At 40.4% G+C, this 18,414-nt stretch overlaps 1 pseudogene; it reads right to left on the bottom strand.

Moving 5' to 3' along the window:
- Window positions 1–13,304: 13,304 nt before the first annotated feature.
- LOC140738149 (RNA-binding protein 25 pseudogene) lies at window positions 13,305–15,517 on the bottom strand (annotated as a pseudogene).
- Between the last annotated feature and the right edge of the window lie 2,897 nt (window positions 15,518–18,414).

The following is an 18,414-nucleotide window of genomic DNA, read 5'->3' as shown; positions in this document are numbered from 1 at the left end:
CTGAATAGGTTAAAATCATGCAAAAAATAACCAGAAATACTATATATTTTAAAAAGTGAGAGTTCAATGTCCATTTAGGAATCAGATGGCAGAGGGGAAGAAGCTGTTCCTGAATCACTGAGTGTGTGCCTTCAGGCTTTGGTACCTCCTACCTGATGGTAACAGTGAGAAAAGGGCAATGCCTTGGTTCTGGAGGTCCTTAATAATGGACACCACCTTTCTGAGACACTGTTCCTTGAAGATGTCCTGGGTACTTTGCCGGCTAGTACCCAAAATGGAGCTGACTAGATTTACAACCCTTCTTTCAGTCCTGTGCAGTAGCCCCCCCATACCAGACAGTAATGCAACCTGTCAGAATGCTCGCCACGGTACATCTATAGAAGTTTTTGAGTGCAACCAATATTGATTTTTTCCATGAAGGTAAAAAACACAATCTTTCGAAATCTGAATTTTTTTAAATGCAAAATATTGGTAATTCATGGGAATTTTTAAAATGAGATTCATACCTTGTAATAATGGCTGATGAAAAACATACGACCCAATCATTAAGCTTAGTTTCCCTAAAAATAAGCGATTTACAGCTCTGAGAATTAGCCATAAGCTGAAAAACTCCACTGATAATAAAGGTAGGAACATATATTTTTCTTCTAATGTTGGGCTATAGAATGTCTTATTAGAAACAATGGTGGGAGCAAAATCAATAATGACTTGTTAAAAAGTATATCATATTTCATAAAGAAGAAATACTAAAGGCATTAAGCAAAGGCGAGGGAATGTGAGAGCAGTCTGATGAATGTCCTTTCTCTGGCCTATGCAATTCAATGGTTCTTTCTACTTCACTAATACTTGTGGAACAGGACAAAAGGAATCCTAAAAGCTGAGACCCTACTAGTGCACTGATAGATATAGTTAAAACTTAAAATTTATATCTGTGCCAAGACTGATCAAGTGAGCATAAGAACTGAATAAATTATCATGTTTCTGCTTCTCAGTTGATATTTTTATTAAGTACCAATGTAGCTATTTAGCAGGACATCATTCCATTCCATTAAAGGTGATAAAAACACATCTCTACATTATGTAAATATTCAAGATAATTTTCTCAGTGACATCAATAAAAGTTTAGATTATAGATTGGGATAAAATTAACCATTGAATGAAAACTAATGTATTATTCTTAAATGTTCTAACCACATATATTCTGTGTTGTGAATATGTAGTTCAGCATCAGAAGACTCAAGTGCTGGTGTGGTTGTGCAAGTTGAGGATTTCAGCATCCTTTGATTGGAACAAGACACCTTTCATGTGTTTCCATTTCCTGAGCTACATAGCTGCTAAGTTACACAACTGGATCTGGAGTTTCAGGAAGAAATGTTCCTGTTGCCAAACAACAAGGCCAATTTAGGAAGTTAATCTTCACGGTGCATTGAACCAGAGTAGACAAAGAACAGGAATCCACAAATTAAATAAGTTTTGAAACGTTGCCTCTGATTTGCTCCAATGACTTTCTGAACTGTTGCTACAATTTGAAACACAGACACAGTTTTGTAGTCCTGGTCCATGTTCTGAGCAAAAGCAAACTCCTGAGCAGGTGCTTATATAAGTAATAGTCTTTTGAGAGATTTAGCAACTTTGTCACAGAATCTGAAGTATTAATAGGCTTAATTAAGCCTACCTGGCATTAAGTTATAGGTTAATTGTATTCAGCAGCAGCAGCCATCAAGATCAGCACTGTTGAGCAATCATTATTTTGCACCATAGATCTGTGATATCATTTCAAGGTTTAGAACATCGAACAGTACAAGCCCTTCGGCCCACAATGTTCTGCCAACCTTTTAACTTACTCTAAAATCATTTCAACCCTTCCCTCTTACATAGCCCTCCATTTTTCTTTCATCCATATGTCTATCTAAGAGTTTCTTAAATGCCTCTCGTGTATCTGTCTCTGCCACCTACCCGGCAGGGACTCTCAGTGTAAAGTACTTACCTCTAACATTCCCCCTAAACTTTCCTGCAATCACCATAAAATGATAACACAAAAATACAACTGCAGATGCTGTGGATCAAAGAATACATGCACAACGCTGGAAGAACTCAGCAGGTCAGGCAGCATCCGTGAGAAAAGAGTAGCCAACGTTTCGGGCCGAGACCCTTCATCAGGAATGTCCCCATGGCCCGAAACGTTGGCTACTCTTTTCTCACGAATGCTGCCTGACCTGCTGAGTTCTTCCAGCGTTGTGCACGTACCATAAAATGATGTCCTGTGTATTAGCCATTTCTGCTCTGGGAAAAAAATCTCTGACTATACACTAGATCTGTGCTTCTTATCATTTTGTACACCTCTATCAAGTCACTTCTTGTCCTCCTTCACTCCAAAGAGAAAAGCTCAAGCTCACTCAACCTATTTTCAATGGGCATGTAGCGTTACATGAACACATCACGCAAATAATGTTTGTTTTTTTAATATCATCAGATAAACCTTAAAGAAACTTGTCAACACAATTAATTTCTTCATCCCTGGTCTTGTGATTCATAGTTCTTGTTTGTACTTATCAAAGGTGTGAGACATTGGAGTTAGGGAATGCAACTCCTCCAAGGATAGCATATGATAATTGTGCAAAATCAGATCATGGTCTCCGGTAATGGAATTCCTTTGCTTTTGCAGCAATTACAACGGAACGTAGAGGGAAATTCATTGGCAGGTATATATTTAATTTGTAGAATATTGACTAGTGAATGCATTTGATTTTTTTAGTATGCAAAAATCTAATGCTGGTGCAATCACAAGGTGAGTGGTGGTATCTTGTTTAACAGTAGTTGTTGAAGGAAGGTGACACTTCTCAACAAACCCTCCAGCATCTGCCATCGTTATGTCATAAATCTAACAGCAACCGTTCAGATCCTGCAAGGACAATTAGGTGCAAAATCCATAAGTTGTTATCACCAATTCATTGCTTCTCAACAGGACCTGTGGTTGGAATGTTCAAAATGCAATCAATATAGGATCAATTATTTAACAAAAACCAACTTTTTTACTGGTAATTCAAGTTGCAAAAAAATAAAATTTTGCACCTTCTTGAGTGTAATATAGGCATGAAACAGCATTCAAAGGCATAATATTTTCCTAACAAACTTCCCTAATGCTGAAAAACTGATTTTATATGTGAGAATTGGCAATCTTTAAGGAAACAAAATTTTAAAATTAATGACAATTAATTCCTTCCTAGGTTTGTGACCGTCAGCTTCTCCTCTGGACCTCTTGCATATGTCAAACCTTTATTTTGTGCTCCTTTAAATGTTTAAAGATTTATGTTCAAGCATACTTTTTACTTCTTGATTTGCTGTTAGTTGCAGATTCTGGGCAGTCTGCATGTTGTATCAGAAAAGAGGAAAACTTCATAATAAGGCTTACTTAATCTTTCTGGATGTGTTCAAAGTTAGTGGTGATTATGGCTGTTTTGTAAGTCAAAACACACTGGCATGGATTATGAATGATTTTGTTTTTAATTTTAGGAAAAATAATGTCTGTGAAATACTTAAATTCTATGATATGGCCGAATACATTAAAAGGACCAAGCCCTTGTTAGGCCTTCAAAAGATTTTTTTTCATAAAACCTGGAGTAACTATTATATGAAATATTGTCAATGAGTGAATTTCAGGAATTGGCATGACAGTTTCAAAATAAGTGTGTGGGTTGGAATTCTAAATTGAGGTCTTTGTAACATTCTACATGGATTTGTGCAAATCCTTTTTGCACGTTTTGCTCTGAAATGCTTTGTACTGAAGCTCGTTATCACGAAGCCCCATGCAGCTTCCGCTCACCGATATCAGTTGCTTTGCCGTCTCAACTGAATTGTGCTGAGGCTTATGTTAACACTCGATTTAGTGATCTAGAGTTTTCATAATAAAATCAGAAAAAGAATGAAGAGTGGGCGTGACCCCATGCCTGTTCATCCATTCAATAACCTTTGTTACAGGCATATAGGTGCAGTTTTGAAAGGTCAGGTTCCCCTGTGCAGTAAGCGTTCAGTTGTACTTTAATGCTTGTCTGAACATGTTCTTTCACTGGAACCCTTTGTGGTGGTCATCAGATTCCTAATGGCATGGTGCAACATTTCCAGCTGCAATTACAGCAATGTGATATAGTGCACATGCTTATTATTCCAGAAGAGTCTTGTAAAGATACCCTGATAAGTACAAACAAAAATTATGAATCACTAGACCAGGGGTGAAAAAATTAGTTATGTTGACAGGTTTCTTTAAGGTTCGCCTGATGATATTACAAGCAAACATTATTCACATGTTGGGTCATGCAAATCAGAAACTTATATAATAGAACTGTGGTACAAAGCAATAGCTACTCAATACTGCAGATCTCAAAGGCTGTGTCTACTGAATGCATTTGACACACAGTATAACATAATACCTTCGAAGGGTGTATTGTTGTACAAAAACTATGGAAAAACTAAACAATGAGTCACTTATTTAATTTTACCTTGTAATATTATTCTTAAATCCATTTATTCTGATTTCCTTAATAGTTTTTGTGTTTGATTCGATTGTTCGTTATTATTCAAAACCTTTGAGAATGATAAGACACAGCAAGGTATTGTGAAGTGTAGAGGTGATTTACAGGATGGCACATGTGTCGTTGATATGCTGAATCACTGTGTTGTTGGTCCAAAATTGATTTTCTGTAAAACTATTGCATTGTTTGTGAAGCAGGCACATCACATGGCTCTGCTGTCTAAAAGGATCACAGCAAAAAGATATATGACCTTAAGGTATCATAAGAGGTAGCTTTTTATGGTCCATTAATAAGGTCAGTATAGGACAAGAACAATAAACCCAACATGCGTTTGTCCATTGCAAGCTTAGACATACTGGGACACTTTATCTTGAGCCAAAGAAACTATTAACACAGGTTTGACTCCTGTTGAAGAGCAGTTATTTACCAAAAAAAATTCCAAGTGCAGTCATTCCATCTATCTCTGGAATTCCATGGACCAGCTGGTGGGTTGACAAGCTATACCTTTACACAGACTTCCGCTACGTGCATAAAGGCTGATGAGCACACCTGTGAAGAGCCCGAGGACTGTCACTCCGAGGACAGGCTGCGCCCAGCACTTGCCCCAGACATCTATGCCAACACTATAAGGGGAGAATCTTCCTCAGAGCTAAGCCCTCAGTACTGTGCTACTCCTATTTTATCACATTAAGATTTGAATTCTGGCTTAAGATGGCACTGGTGATGCCCAGAGACTTCATACAGGCAGGAAAAAACAAAACAAAGGAAACTACTATACACCATATTAATAAGAATCACACTAAAAATGTAGAGGTGAGCCAAGGGTGGGTTGACGCAGTGGAGGTGAGTGGTGACGGAGATGCAGGCTCAGGCAGGCCTTGGTCATGGCAAGGGAAGTTGGGGTCGAGGCAGAGTGGTGGCATCCCCGAGGGCATGACAATTCCCAATGTCTGATTGATTTAAATTGATCAAATTGGAAAAGCCATGTACGGGCTGAATCATGGCGGTGGGAACCAGGCCGCAGTGCAGTCCATAAGCTAAGAATACCTGATATTTGGATGAGTTAAGCGCTGGGCCAGAGTGACAGAGTCAGGGTGTCAGTACCAGAGGCAAGGGACAGGCCAATGCTGCTCGATGCTCTGTGACATTTCTCGGCTCTACGCCGGACTGCAGTGCCAGTTTCGGCAATGCCTGGCTTTGCATCTGTGGTCTCGCAGTGTTGACTCGGACTGTGGTTGAACTGAATTGAATTGATTTTATTTCTTACATCCTTCACATACATGAGGAGTAAAAATCTTTACGTTACTTCTCCATCTAAATGTGAAATTTGCAATCCTAGCAATTTATTATAATTTATAATAAATAGAACAGTCAATGTAATAAAGAGTACACTCAAGTCAGCGTGAGTTCATCAGTCAATGGCTTGGTGGAAGAAGCTGTCCCGGAGCCTGTTGGTCCTGGCTTTTATGCTGTGGTATCGTTTCCCAGATGAGGTGAAAGAGGCGCTGTTGTGCCTTTTTCACCACACAACTGTTGTGTACAGACCACATGAGATCCTTGGTGGTGTGTATGATGAGGAACTTAAAGCTGTTCACCCTCTCAACCCCAGATCCATTGATGTCAGTAGGGGTTAGCCCATTTCCATTCCTCCTATAATCCACAACCAGCTCCTTTGTTTTTGTGACATTGAGGGAGAGGTTGTTTTCTTGACACCACTGTGTCAGAGAGATGACTTCTTCCCTGTAGGCCACCTCGTTATCATTTGAGATAAGTCCAATCAATGTAGTGTTGTCAGCAAATTTAGTTAGTAGATTGGAGCTGTGGGTGGTGATACAGTCATGGGTATACAGGGAGTAAAGGAGGGTACTTAGTACACAGCACTGAGGGGCTCCTGTGTTGAGAGTCGTAGGGGCAGAGGTGAGAGAGCCCATTCTTACAACCTGCTGGTGATCTGACAGGAAGTGCAGGATCCAGCTGCACAAGGCAGGGTCAAGGGGAAGGTCTCTGAGCTTCTTGTTGAGCCTGGATGGAATTATGGTGTTGAATTCTGAACTGTAGTCCAAGAACAGCATTCTCACATAAGCATCCTTCTTCTCCAGATGTGTAAGGACGGTGCGTAGAGCTGTGGCTGTTGTATCATCTGTTGATCAGTTGTGTTGGTAGGTGAATTTTTTGGGTGCTAGCATGCTGCAGATGTAGTGCTTGACCAGCCTCTCAAAGCATTTGCTTATTATTGAGGTGAGTGCGACAGGACGCCAGTCGCTCAGGCATGTTACCTTTGGTCTTTTTTGGTACAGGGACAATGGTGGATAATTTGAAGCAGGAGGGCTCTCTGCACTGGGAGACGGAGAGAATAAAAATGGCTGTAAACACACCTGCCATTTGTGCTGCGCACATCCTGAGTACTTGCCCTGGGATGCCCTCTGGTTCCGTAGCCTTACGACTGTCCACTCATTGGAAACATCTGCGTACCTCAGCCTCAGATGACCAGGTTGCAGGTTGTAGCGGTGTCTTTCCTCAGGGGCTCAGAGTTAGCGACATCGAACCAAACGTAAAAGCGATTGAGCTCAGCTACCTGCTCCAGCTGCAGTGATGCCTGGCTTCGTGTCTTTTGTCAAAATCCAGTTCTGAATGCTATTTGCTTGATTTTGTTATTGTGTAATTTATTTCTCTCTCTCTCTCACTTCCTGCACATTGGCTGTTTGACAGTCTTTTATTTTTTGGGTTTTTTTTGAGGTTTCTTTGTTTTCTGGCTACCTACAAGGAGGCAGATCTCGAGGTTGTATAGTGTGCACACGCTTTGATAATAAATGAAGTTTTAGAAAATAAACTCTGCTCATCTGTCATGTGCTTCTGAACCTAGATAGATATCAGTGCTGATTCTCGTCTCTGTATCCAAGACCCCCATTCCACGAATCTATCAGGAGCATGGTCGTACTAGCGCTGAGTCCAACCCCAGACACACTCTCTTCTTTACCAGTGGTTGTACAGACCAGGTGATATTCATCACAGCAGCTACAATACTAACTGAAAATAATTTTGAAGGCAATGAGATTTCAGTCATCCTAGCTTTAAGAATTGGGTTTTACCAAGCTAGGCCAATAGGTTAAACACTAAAGATTACAGATTAGCTTTATTTGTCACATCACCTTGAAACATGGAGTGAATTGTGTCATTTTGTGTCAAATCAAATCAGGGAGTATTGTGCTGAGTAGGTATCACCACTCTCCTAGTGCCAACATAGCATGCGCACGGTTCACTAAAACTAACCATAATTTCTTTGAATTTGGGAGGAAACTCGAGCACCCAGAAGAAGCCTACATGGTCATGGGGAGAACATCTAAACTCCTTACAGACAGTGGACAGAATTGAACCAGAACTTACAGCAGGTTCTGTAAGCATTGCACCAACCCTATGGACAAGGCAAACGCTAGCTAAAGGAAGCAAAGTTCATCATAGCAAGAGATTGAAATAATGAATGTACATTTAGTGGCCACTTTAACAGGTACACCTGTACACCTGCTCATTAATACAAATACCTAATCACCCAATCATGTGGCAGCAACTCTATGTATAAAAGCATGCAGACATGGTCAGCAGGTTCAGCTGTTGCTCAAACCAAACATCAGAATGGGGCAGAAATGTAATCTTAGAGACTTTGACTGTGGAATGATTGTTGGTAGCAGATGTGGTGTTTCCAGTATGTGAGAAACAGCTGATCTCCTGAGATTTTCACACACTAGTCTCCAGAGTTTACAGAAAATGGTACATAAAACAAATAAAAAACATGCAATGAGTGACAGTTCTGTGGAAAAAATGCCTTGTTAATGAGAGAGGTCAGAGGAGTATGGGCAGACTGACTCTAGCTGATAGAAAGGTGACAGTAACTCAAATAACCACACGGTACAACAGCGGTGCTCAGAAAAGCATCTTTGAGCATGCAATAATTAATAAAGTGGCCCCTGACTGTATATCAATGAAACTGTATGTTCCCCTCAATACTTCCTCCTTTTATCTTACATGTGATACATTATACACTAGGCCTCCATTCAACACTGGCAGTACTCCTAGCCTATCAATAGAGTCATTTGGTTTTAACGTCACTTTTATCTGCAGATGATAGTTCACCAACTTCAGTCAATTATTAATTTGTTGGAATGAACCTTGGAATCATAGCTAATTGGTTTCTCCACCAGAATGTCAAAAACAAAATAAAATCCTTTATCCATTTTATTGTTCTTGAAGCAAGGTTCCAAGTAAAATGCTTTTGTTCAAATTTTGACTTTCTGTTGTGGTAATGAATTAAATTTGACATTAATGGTTCAATAATCCATGTAACTATATATTTCCCATTTCAAAAAAGTCAAAGTTGAAAACTACCTCAAAGCAATATTAGTGTACACAGAGCAAATTCTTCATAATCAATAGTTTCATACTTTCCAAGTCACCTATTGTCTCTACATAATTTACATAATGACCAGCCTTTCCCTTCTCTCATTATAATCCTGAGGGTGGATTTGAACAATTTTATTTTCTCACAAACACAAGGAAATCTGCAGATGCTGGAAATTCAAGCAACACACACAAAATGCTGGTGGAACGCAGTAGGCCAGGCAGCATCTATAGGGAGAAGCACTGTATGGTGAACTACATATACCTGTCTGGACACACCCCCCCCGCTGACTGCTCCTGTGGCTCCTCCCACGGACCCCGGTATAAAGGCAATTGGGGACACCACCCCGGCCTCAGTCTCCAGGATGCAGTGTGGTGGTCAATTGCTGCTTGTTCTTTCTTCCAGCCAATAAAAGCCTATATCTCACCTCACGTCTCCAAGAGTTATTGATGGTGCATCACACAGTCAATGTTTTGGGTTGAGACCCTTTGTCAGAACAAACTGAAAGAAGAAATAATAAGAGATTTGAAAGTGGGAGGGGGAGAAGGAGATCTGAAATGATAGGAGAAGACCGGAGGGGGAGGGATGAAGCTAAGAACTGGAAAGGTGATTGGCAAAAGGGATACAGAGCTGGAGAAGGGAGAGGATCATGGGATGGGAGGCCTAGGGAGAAAAAAAGGGGGAGGGGAGAACCAGAGGGAGATGAAGAACAGGCAAAGAGTGATTGTGAGAGGGACAGACAGAGAAAAAAAAGAAAAAAGGGAAAAAGTAATAACTAAATAGATAGATAGAATACATACACAATGCTGGAAGAACTCAGCAGGTCAGGCAGCATCTGTGAGAAAAGATGTTGCCTGACCTGCTGAGTTCTTCCAGCGTTGTGTACGTATTCTTTGATCCACAGCATCTGCAGTTGTATTTTTGTGTTTAGATAGATAGATAGAGAGAGAGAGATAGATAGATGAAGAGATAGATAAATAAGGGATGGGGTAAGAAGGGGAGGAGGGTCATTAATGGAAGTTAGAGAAATCAATGTTCATGCCATCAGGTTGGAGGCTACCCAGCCTGTATATAAGGTGTTGTTCCTCCAACCTGAGTGTGGCTTCATCTTGACAGTAGAGGAGGCCATGGATAGACATATCAGATGGGAATGGGACGTGGAATTAAAATGTGTGGTCACTGGGAGATCCTGCTTTTTCTGGCAGACAGAGCGTAGGTGTTCAGCAAAACGGTCTCCCAGTCTGCATCAGGTCTCACCAATATATAAAAGGCCGCACCAGGAGCACCAGACACAGTACACCACACCAGCCGACTCACAGGTAAAGTGTCGCCTTACCTGGAAGGACTGTCTGGGGCCCTGAATGGTGGTGAGGGAGGAAGTGTAAGGGCAGGTGTAACACTTGTTCCACTTACAAGGATAAGTGCCAGGAGGGAGATCAGTGGGAAGGGATGGGGGAGATGAATGGACAAGGGATTCGCGTAGGGAGTGATCCCTGCGGAAAGCAGAAAGCGGGGAGAGGAAAAGATGTGCTTGGTGGTGAGATCCCGTTGGAGGTGGCGGAAGTTACAGAGAATTATACGTTGGACCCGGAGGCTGGTGGGGTGGTAGGTGAGGACAAGGGGAACCCTATCCCGTGTGGGGTGGTGGACGGATGGGGTGAGAGCAGATGTGTGGGAAATAGGAGAGATGCGTTTGAGAACAGAGTTGATGGTGGAAGAAGGAAAGCCCCTTTCTTTAAAAAAGGAAGACATCTCCTTTGCCCTGGAATGAAAAGCCTCATCCTGAGAGCAGATGCGGCGGAGACGGAGGAATTGTGAGAAGGTGATGGCATTTTTGCAAGACACAGGGTGGGAAGAGGAATAGTCCAGGTAGCTGTGAGAGTCTATGGGTTTATAATAGACATCAGTAGATAAGCCATCTCCAGAGATGGAGACAGAAAGATCAGGAAAGGGGAGGGAGGTGTCGGAAATGGACCAAGGTAAATTTGAGGGCAGGGTGAAAGTTGGAGGCAAAGTCAATGGAGTCGACGAGCTCAGCATGCGTGCAGGAGGCAGCGCCAATGCAGTCGTCGATGTAGCGAAGGAAAAGAGGAGGAAGGATACTAGTATAGGCTTGGAACATGGACTGTTCCACAAAGCCAACAAAAAGGCAGGCATAGCTAGACCCATACGGGACCCCATGACTACACTTTTTGTTTGGAGGAAGTGGACGGAGCCAAAGGAGAAATTATTGAAAGTGAAGATTAATTCCGCCAGATGGAGGAGAGTGGTGGTAGAGGGGAACTAGTTAGGTCTGGAATCCAAAAAGAAGCGGAGAGCTTTGAGACCTTCCTGGTGGGGGATGGAGGTAAATAGGGACTGGACATCCATGGTGAAAATAAGATGGTGGGGACCAGGGAACATTAAATCATTGAAAAAATTCAGAGCATGAGAAGTGTCACGAACATAGGTGGGAAGGGATTGAACAAGGGCGGATAAAACAGTGTCGAGGTATGCAGAAATGAGTTCGGTGGGGCAGGAGCAAGCTGAGACAAAGGGTCTACCTGGACAGGCAGGTTTGTGGATCTTGGGTAGGAGGTAGAAACAGGAAGTGCAGGGTGTGGGAACTATGAGATTGGTGGCAGTGGATGGGAGATCACCGGAGCTGATAAGGTTGGTGATGGTGTGGAAGACAGTGGTCTGGTGCTCCTCAGTGGGGTCATGATCTTCCTCTGGTGTTCTCCTCCCCCTTTCTTTCTCCCTAGGCCTCCCGTCCCATGATCCTCTCCCTTCTCCAGCTCTGTATCCCTTTTGCCAATCAACTTTCCAGCTCTTCGCTTCATCCCTCCCCCTCTTGTCTTCTCCTATCATTTCAGATCACCCACTCCCCCTCCCACTTTCAAATCTCTTACCATCTCTTTTTTCAGTTAGTCCTGACGAAGGGTCTCGGCCCGAAACGTCGACTGTACTTTTTCCTATAGATGCTGCCTGGCCTGCTGCGTTCTACCAGCATTTTGTGTGTGTTACTTTATTTTCTGCTTTCTTTCTTTCTTTCACCTGTGATTGTGAACTCTCCCTTCTGCTCTGCTTGGGGACCATCCTTCCGTTTGTATTTTCTTAATATGTCTTGCTTTTACTAAGTTCTCAGTTCTTCCTAACACTTTAAACTCTTGCAGAGTTTTGTCTGCATTAAGGACATCACATGAATGCAACTTGTTAACACATAGGCCTGGTATTAAGAATGGGCCCTGAATTTCTATGGGTTTTCCTGATCTCCGCACCTCACATCATTGATATGTGTATTATTCACCTTCCCAGTGATTCTATCATGAATGATTTCCACAAGTTCCAGGCAGGGAATTTGAAATAATGAGAAATAAATTACCTTTCAGTATGAAATTTACTTTGAATTTTTTTTGTATTTTCCTTTTGTTTTTTTTTCAAACTGCTTCCAGAGAAACATAAAAAAAGTCAAAGAATAATAATCCCATTGAGAAAGAAGACATATCACAATATTTTCAGGAATGACAAAATACTGACCTTTATCTTTCCAAGAGCATCTGTAATTGATATAGATAAAAATAATCGCGTTAGAAACCATTTTGTTTACACATGTTTGTATAAACCAGCATTGGACTTTAGGGCAGCACTCCACCCTGAGTTATGGTTGTTCAGGAATTTATTGTAAACATCTACAGTCTTGCAATCAATGTTTTTTTAACCCAATATCAACCATTAATTGAACTGCATGGGTACATAAGGAGAACATAAAATATATCCACGGTACTAAAAGTTCCACACATTCATCATTGTTACTGGTGGTTCATTATTGAAGTTAGCTGTCTTTCAGACTTCTGACAAATGAGCTCCTACTATATTAGTCTGAGTAACGAAAAGGGCATTTCAATAAAGCTAAATAGAGTTGTGACATTCTGATAGTTTATGCAGATATTTAGCTAAAAAATAATCTTTTTACCACTAAATAATTACATTAAAAATTTCATGCAGTTACCTTCCAAAACTTTGACTAGCTCACTATAATGAATAAGGTTTTAGATTCTAATTTGTTTACGTGTCACTTTTTAGAAGCATGAATCATATAAATTTGCCCAATATAAGTCAATGATCGATAGGTCCAATTAAATTGAAAATCAATTGTGATAACTTATATTTATCTTGCCAAGTGCTCAATGATTATTATTTTCTTCTCTGCCAATATGCTGTACTTTGTTTTGTATCAAAACTAGGAAGGAAGTTTGAGATTGACCTGACTTATTGAATCAAAGCTTGTTCTCTTTTTTATTTACTGTTGCAGGACAGTGTGGAAATTATCTGAAACCTGGCACAAGTTCATTAGAAACTGACCTGAAGTTACCTGAAACTTTTCAGGAAATGAAGACCATTTATGAAATTGTTTTGAAGTGATAAAATAAACCTGAATAAACAAAGTCAAGAATTACAAATCATCAGAATCATATGTATATATGCAAAGGACACTTGCCTATAAATCAGATTGCACAAAGCACTCCAGCAGTAGATTTTCAGTGGCACAGATTGCCAGTAGCCAACCATCCGCTTGACTTCAATTTTATGATATTCTTCCTCAGCCAAAGTCCTTGCCAGCCTATGATGCTCAGGATCCAGCTGGAGTCCACATCCTTTACACATCGGTGTGGTACATAACATAATGACCTTAGCTTGTATAAAGCTGACTCAATGCCTTGAACCCTTGTTTCCCTTTAATTTCTGTTAAGAGTTGCACAGACAAACCATTGCTTGGAGCAGGAAATTTGTACATGGACTGAAAATTGTGCAGAACTTGTTGTAACATACATACTATGAATATTTAGAAAGACAATTGAAAAATCATATACCTTTGATTTCATTGATTAATTGAAGGATATAATGGCAAAAATAAAATATTTTGACTGGTTGGCATCAGTGTTTTGCAGGCCAGCAGCTTATTAACAATGAGCTACTGACTTCCATTCTGTGTTTATTGGTACAAGTTGTTACCGTGTTAGAACTCGAAACACCGACACTGACGTTGAAGCTCTAAAATGTTTCAAAGTAAAAGTTGTGGGACATTTATTATTTAGAACATTTATGGATTAGATTCATTTAACACATAATTAATGACAAGTTATTTCACAATTAACATAGATAGATATGATTTTGAAATTATATTAACATTACTGTATATTAAAAATTTACCAGCTGGGTGGCAACAGAGGCTATGTTGCAGGAGCATTTCAGTTCGCGTGCAGCCACGCACCTGCACAGCTTAGAGGGACCAATGCTTGGGCCTCTGGTATGGTTGACCTTCCAAGTGGTGGGCTTACAGTAAAATGCTCATTACTCTGATGAGCTGCAATATTTTTAGTCGTCTTTGCAGATACCAGTGAAGTTGTGAACCTCTAACGCCCCTACCAGTGGTGGGTGAATGACTGTTGCCTGCGCATTATGTGATTGGCATTATGTTTTGCAACTTCAAAGCATCAAACTAATTCAAAGAAAGACTGGGACTCTGGGAATGCGGGTCTATCTTCATGTCTACTTTAAGCGAGGCACACATGCATCACGTGGTAGCTTGATGACATATGCATTTCATGTATTTATAAAGGATTATTTAAATGAACAAGAATTCTTAATCAATCAACATATATACAAGATTACTCAAATATTATTGAAATATTAAATATACAACACTGCTCCCTGCTTAGCTATAACTTCCAACTCAATATAGAATGGATCTCAATACACAGTATATTATGTATTGCAACTATCATATACAGACATCCACAGCATAATAAATTCTTAAATTGTCCCATTCAGTCCTAAAGGTTTAATCGCTGTGGAGGATTGCTTCCTCTTGTGGGATAACATCTTTCCTGACAAGAGCGATCACTCTACTTGGCAGGAGAGACTTGTGGCTGTGAAACAATCTCAGGCTTTGGGGCCTCCTTCGTGGTGGTTGTAGGAGTTGATTCTCGGACTGCAGGAAGTGGTTCTGACAGCTCCAGATACATTTCTTCTTCCTTTTTCTTCTTCTAGTTTGTGCATCTTGATCTTGGGTCTGTCCATTTAGTTCACTGGCGTATTCTCTTATTAATCCTTCTATTGTTCCCTTTACAATCTGATCTCTCCTCTTGGTTTCCTTGTTCACAACACCATCTGGCAAATCCTCTGTTTTCATACGTCCATTGACTCCGTTCCTTTTGGCCTTCTATTCATCCAGCTGGGCTTTGGTCTTTGCATCTACTTCTACAAGCAGCTTTCTGTCTCCATTTTCAAGTTCATGCAATAGCTTTAATGCACGCAAAGTAGATTCTAGTTCTTTATATTTACAAAATCTGAAAGCTTGAAACTTTCCTGAAGCTACTGGAACTCTTTCCCAACTTGAAACCAAGCCGTATTTTGCAAGTAACTGCCAGATTAGCATATCAGAATCTTTCTCAGATATGTTGCCTACAGAAACTGTTTTTGCATCACAGCTTTTGTTGCTTTCATGCTTCCTCGGAGCAGCATGGCCCTTCCTTGGTCCGATATGCTTTCCAAACAGAGGCACCGAGGTTTGCACCAACCCCTGTTTCTCTGCTATTGAGCAACGGTGCATGATGTTCAGCATGGAGGCCAATTCTCTGGATGCTTTCAAGAGAGAGTTAGATAGAGCTCTTAAAGATAGCAGAGTCAAGGGATATGGGGAGAAGGTAGGAATGGGGTACTGATTGTGTATGATCAGCCATGATCACATTGAATGACGGTGCTGGCTTGAAGGGCCAAATGGCCTACTCCTGTATCTATTGTCTATTGTCTTCCATCCAACTGCTTTAAAAATTAACATGCAAGTTAATCAATTTTATCACCACTTTGATTAGCACCAAAATACAAATCATATCATCCAGTATCAACCCACAGTACTTCGAAAGTAATTCCTATCGATCCTGAGCCATTGGAGCAGAGAGACAACCTCATCATTTGCTGTGACCTAGGAAGCCATTCGCCATGTTTCAGGTGCGTGCCTCTTTGTGAAGCATCCCCACAACAAGATCATGAAAATGTTCTGCAGGACATGATCCTCAATGGACTTCACATTTTACAGGGAACAAAGGTTTTTTTTGATGGTGATACCATCAGGTGAGTTCAGCTGGATCCATTTCTCTTGCCAGAGAAACCAGTAGCCATGTTTCAGATGTGTTAGTATGTTTCCGGCCATGACTGATCTTCTACCTTAAGGTGATATTATTGTTTCATCTAATTAGAATGGAATCATGGTCAGCATGGACACAGTGGGCTGAAGGGCCTGTTCCAGTGCTGATCTGTTCCATTCTATGTCCCATTGATCGCCACTGGCTTAGAGTGGAGAATTCAGAGTAAAGAGACTTTTCATCATTTCTCCTGTATTTTGGCACTGTAATCTCTAGCTTTTGATTTCCCAGACAGTTGAAACCTACTCCACAATCAAAGAATTCATCATTTTTATTTAGATCAGAAAAAGTTGATAGATTTCCTTTCCCAAGGAACATTAGTGACTGAAATCAGCTTTTAACAAGTACCTGGCAATTTTTGCATGGTGATTGTCACTAGTGATAAATACATTCTGAATTCCTGATTATTAACTGAATTTAAATTCCACACTTGTTGTGGTAGACAATGTATTCAGCCTTTCTTAACTGAAGAAGAGCCTTAGAACTGAAACATTATCTCTTGTTTCTCTTCGCTCAGGTGCTGCCTGACTACCTGAATATTTTCAGCATTTCTATTTTATTGCTTTCAAAAACTGCTGCATTGACTAGAATGATAGAACAGGTCAGCAGAGTGTTATTGAGGTTGATCTTAGGTGGAGTCAAAATGTCTTGCCCCACAGGTGTGTTTCTCTTAACACTTATTGTGAGGCAGATGTGGGAAAGTTGAACCATGACCGACTGTATTTGATCTTCTATCCAGGCGACGAGTGTAGCACTGACAGTTTGAGAGTTCTCCATTTCATTGCTGTACTTTTGTCCTTGCTTTCCATCTGAATCGTTCATGACCACAGAGCAGATGCCAAGCGGTGTAATGGTCAAAACATAGACTAGTTCCATCTCATTCTTTCAGCTTCATAATATCAGCTGTGAAGCTGTCAAAGTGATTGATGCCTTGTATGTCGTCACAAATGGTACAAATGAGAGTGACCATTTCACAGTGTCAAAGGTTGAGCAGTTCATTTAATTTTCCTTGGGCCTGGTGTATGGAAAAGGTCCTGTTTACTGTGGTTCTTCCCGCAATAAGTCACAGTGTGTTAGCTACTTGGGATGATTCTTCAGGATTAGTCTAGCAAAGATCTACCCAGTATTTCTTTGACATGAGATGTCCAATTAATTGTTGCACTGTCCCTGATCACACTTGTTTTCAAATTTCATGACAACTATCCCTCTGAGACAGATTCATTTGTGGGAGAAAGAGGAATTCATGTGGGAATGATGACAGGTGAATTTTCCTTACTTGATGAATTCAACTGGAGTTCTACCTTGCCAGGTACTCTCAAACCTGTGAGGGAATAAATAGTCTTTTATTCTCTAATAACTCAAATATTTTAAGCTCATCTTCAATGTACAATCAGGGGGATCACAGGCTGGGTAATAACCATCTCAGTTAAGTGCAGCTTAGTGTGCTAAACAATAAAGCCACCTGCTGTTTCTTGTCAGGAAATATTTCACCACCAGTAGATTTTGGGTGGCACCATTAATGCAAGCAGGATAATGTACATTTTGCGTGCATGGCATTGGCATTCTTGTTGTCACAGTAATCAGAATTTACTCGTGTGTCATTTTTGCTTAGTGTCTATGATATATCTGAATATCTTGTGCCTTGAACAAGCCTCTTGAAATGCATCCCAAATAATGATTAATTACCTGAAACTTCCGTAAGTAATTCACTGCATTCCTTGTTACTTTTCATGTCTTAACCAGAGCCTCAGAGCTCTGGTTGGATAAAGTAAAAGGGTGAATAGAAGCTACTGAGAGCCGTGCCTACTTTCTGATTCTGCCTTGTATTGACTTTTTCTCCACTCAGCCTGTAAGCTACATGGATTTGAAGCTTATTTTGCAATAATGAGCCTTGAAGTGAAGAAACATGCATTATTCTTCTCAATCAAAATAACATGTTAATTTGTAAAAAGTTCAATGATACCTAAGTTATTGTGAATTCCGATGTTGCATGACTGACATTTAGTGGTACAGCTAGTGTTCAGATGCCAGCTGCTGCTTTGCTATCTCTTAGACTGCAGAAAAATCCGAAGACTAATATTACTCCACTTGACGCTCTAAAAGCAAGGATGACCTTTTAAATGCCTTTGAAATTATCAAAACTTTGAAGCAAATGACAATTTAGTATTCCACTAATGAATCTGCTGTCTCGTGCCCAAATGCACCTTTTCATTTGCACCATACTGTCAAATTGTGAAGCAGTTCAGATTATTAATGGACATAGATGAAACAAAATAACAGTATTGATAAAAACTAGCTAACATTA

The sequence above is a fragment of the Hemitrygon akajei genome, chromosome 13, assembly GCF_048418815.1.
Source record: "Hemitrygon akajei chromosome 13, sHemAka1.3, whole genome shotgun sequence".
Lineage (NCBI taxonomy): Eukaryota > Metazoa > Chordata > Chondrichthyes > Myliobatiformes > Dasyatidae > Hemitrygon > Hemitrygon akajei.
The sequence above is the reverse complement of the archived record's forward strand: the minus strand, read 5'-3'. Positions and strand labels throughout refer to the sequence as shown.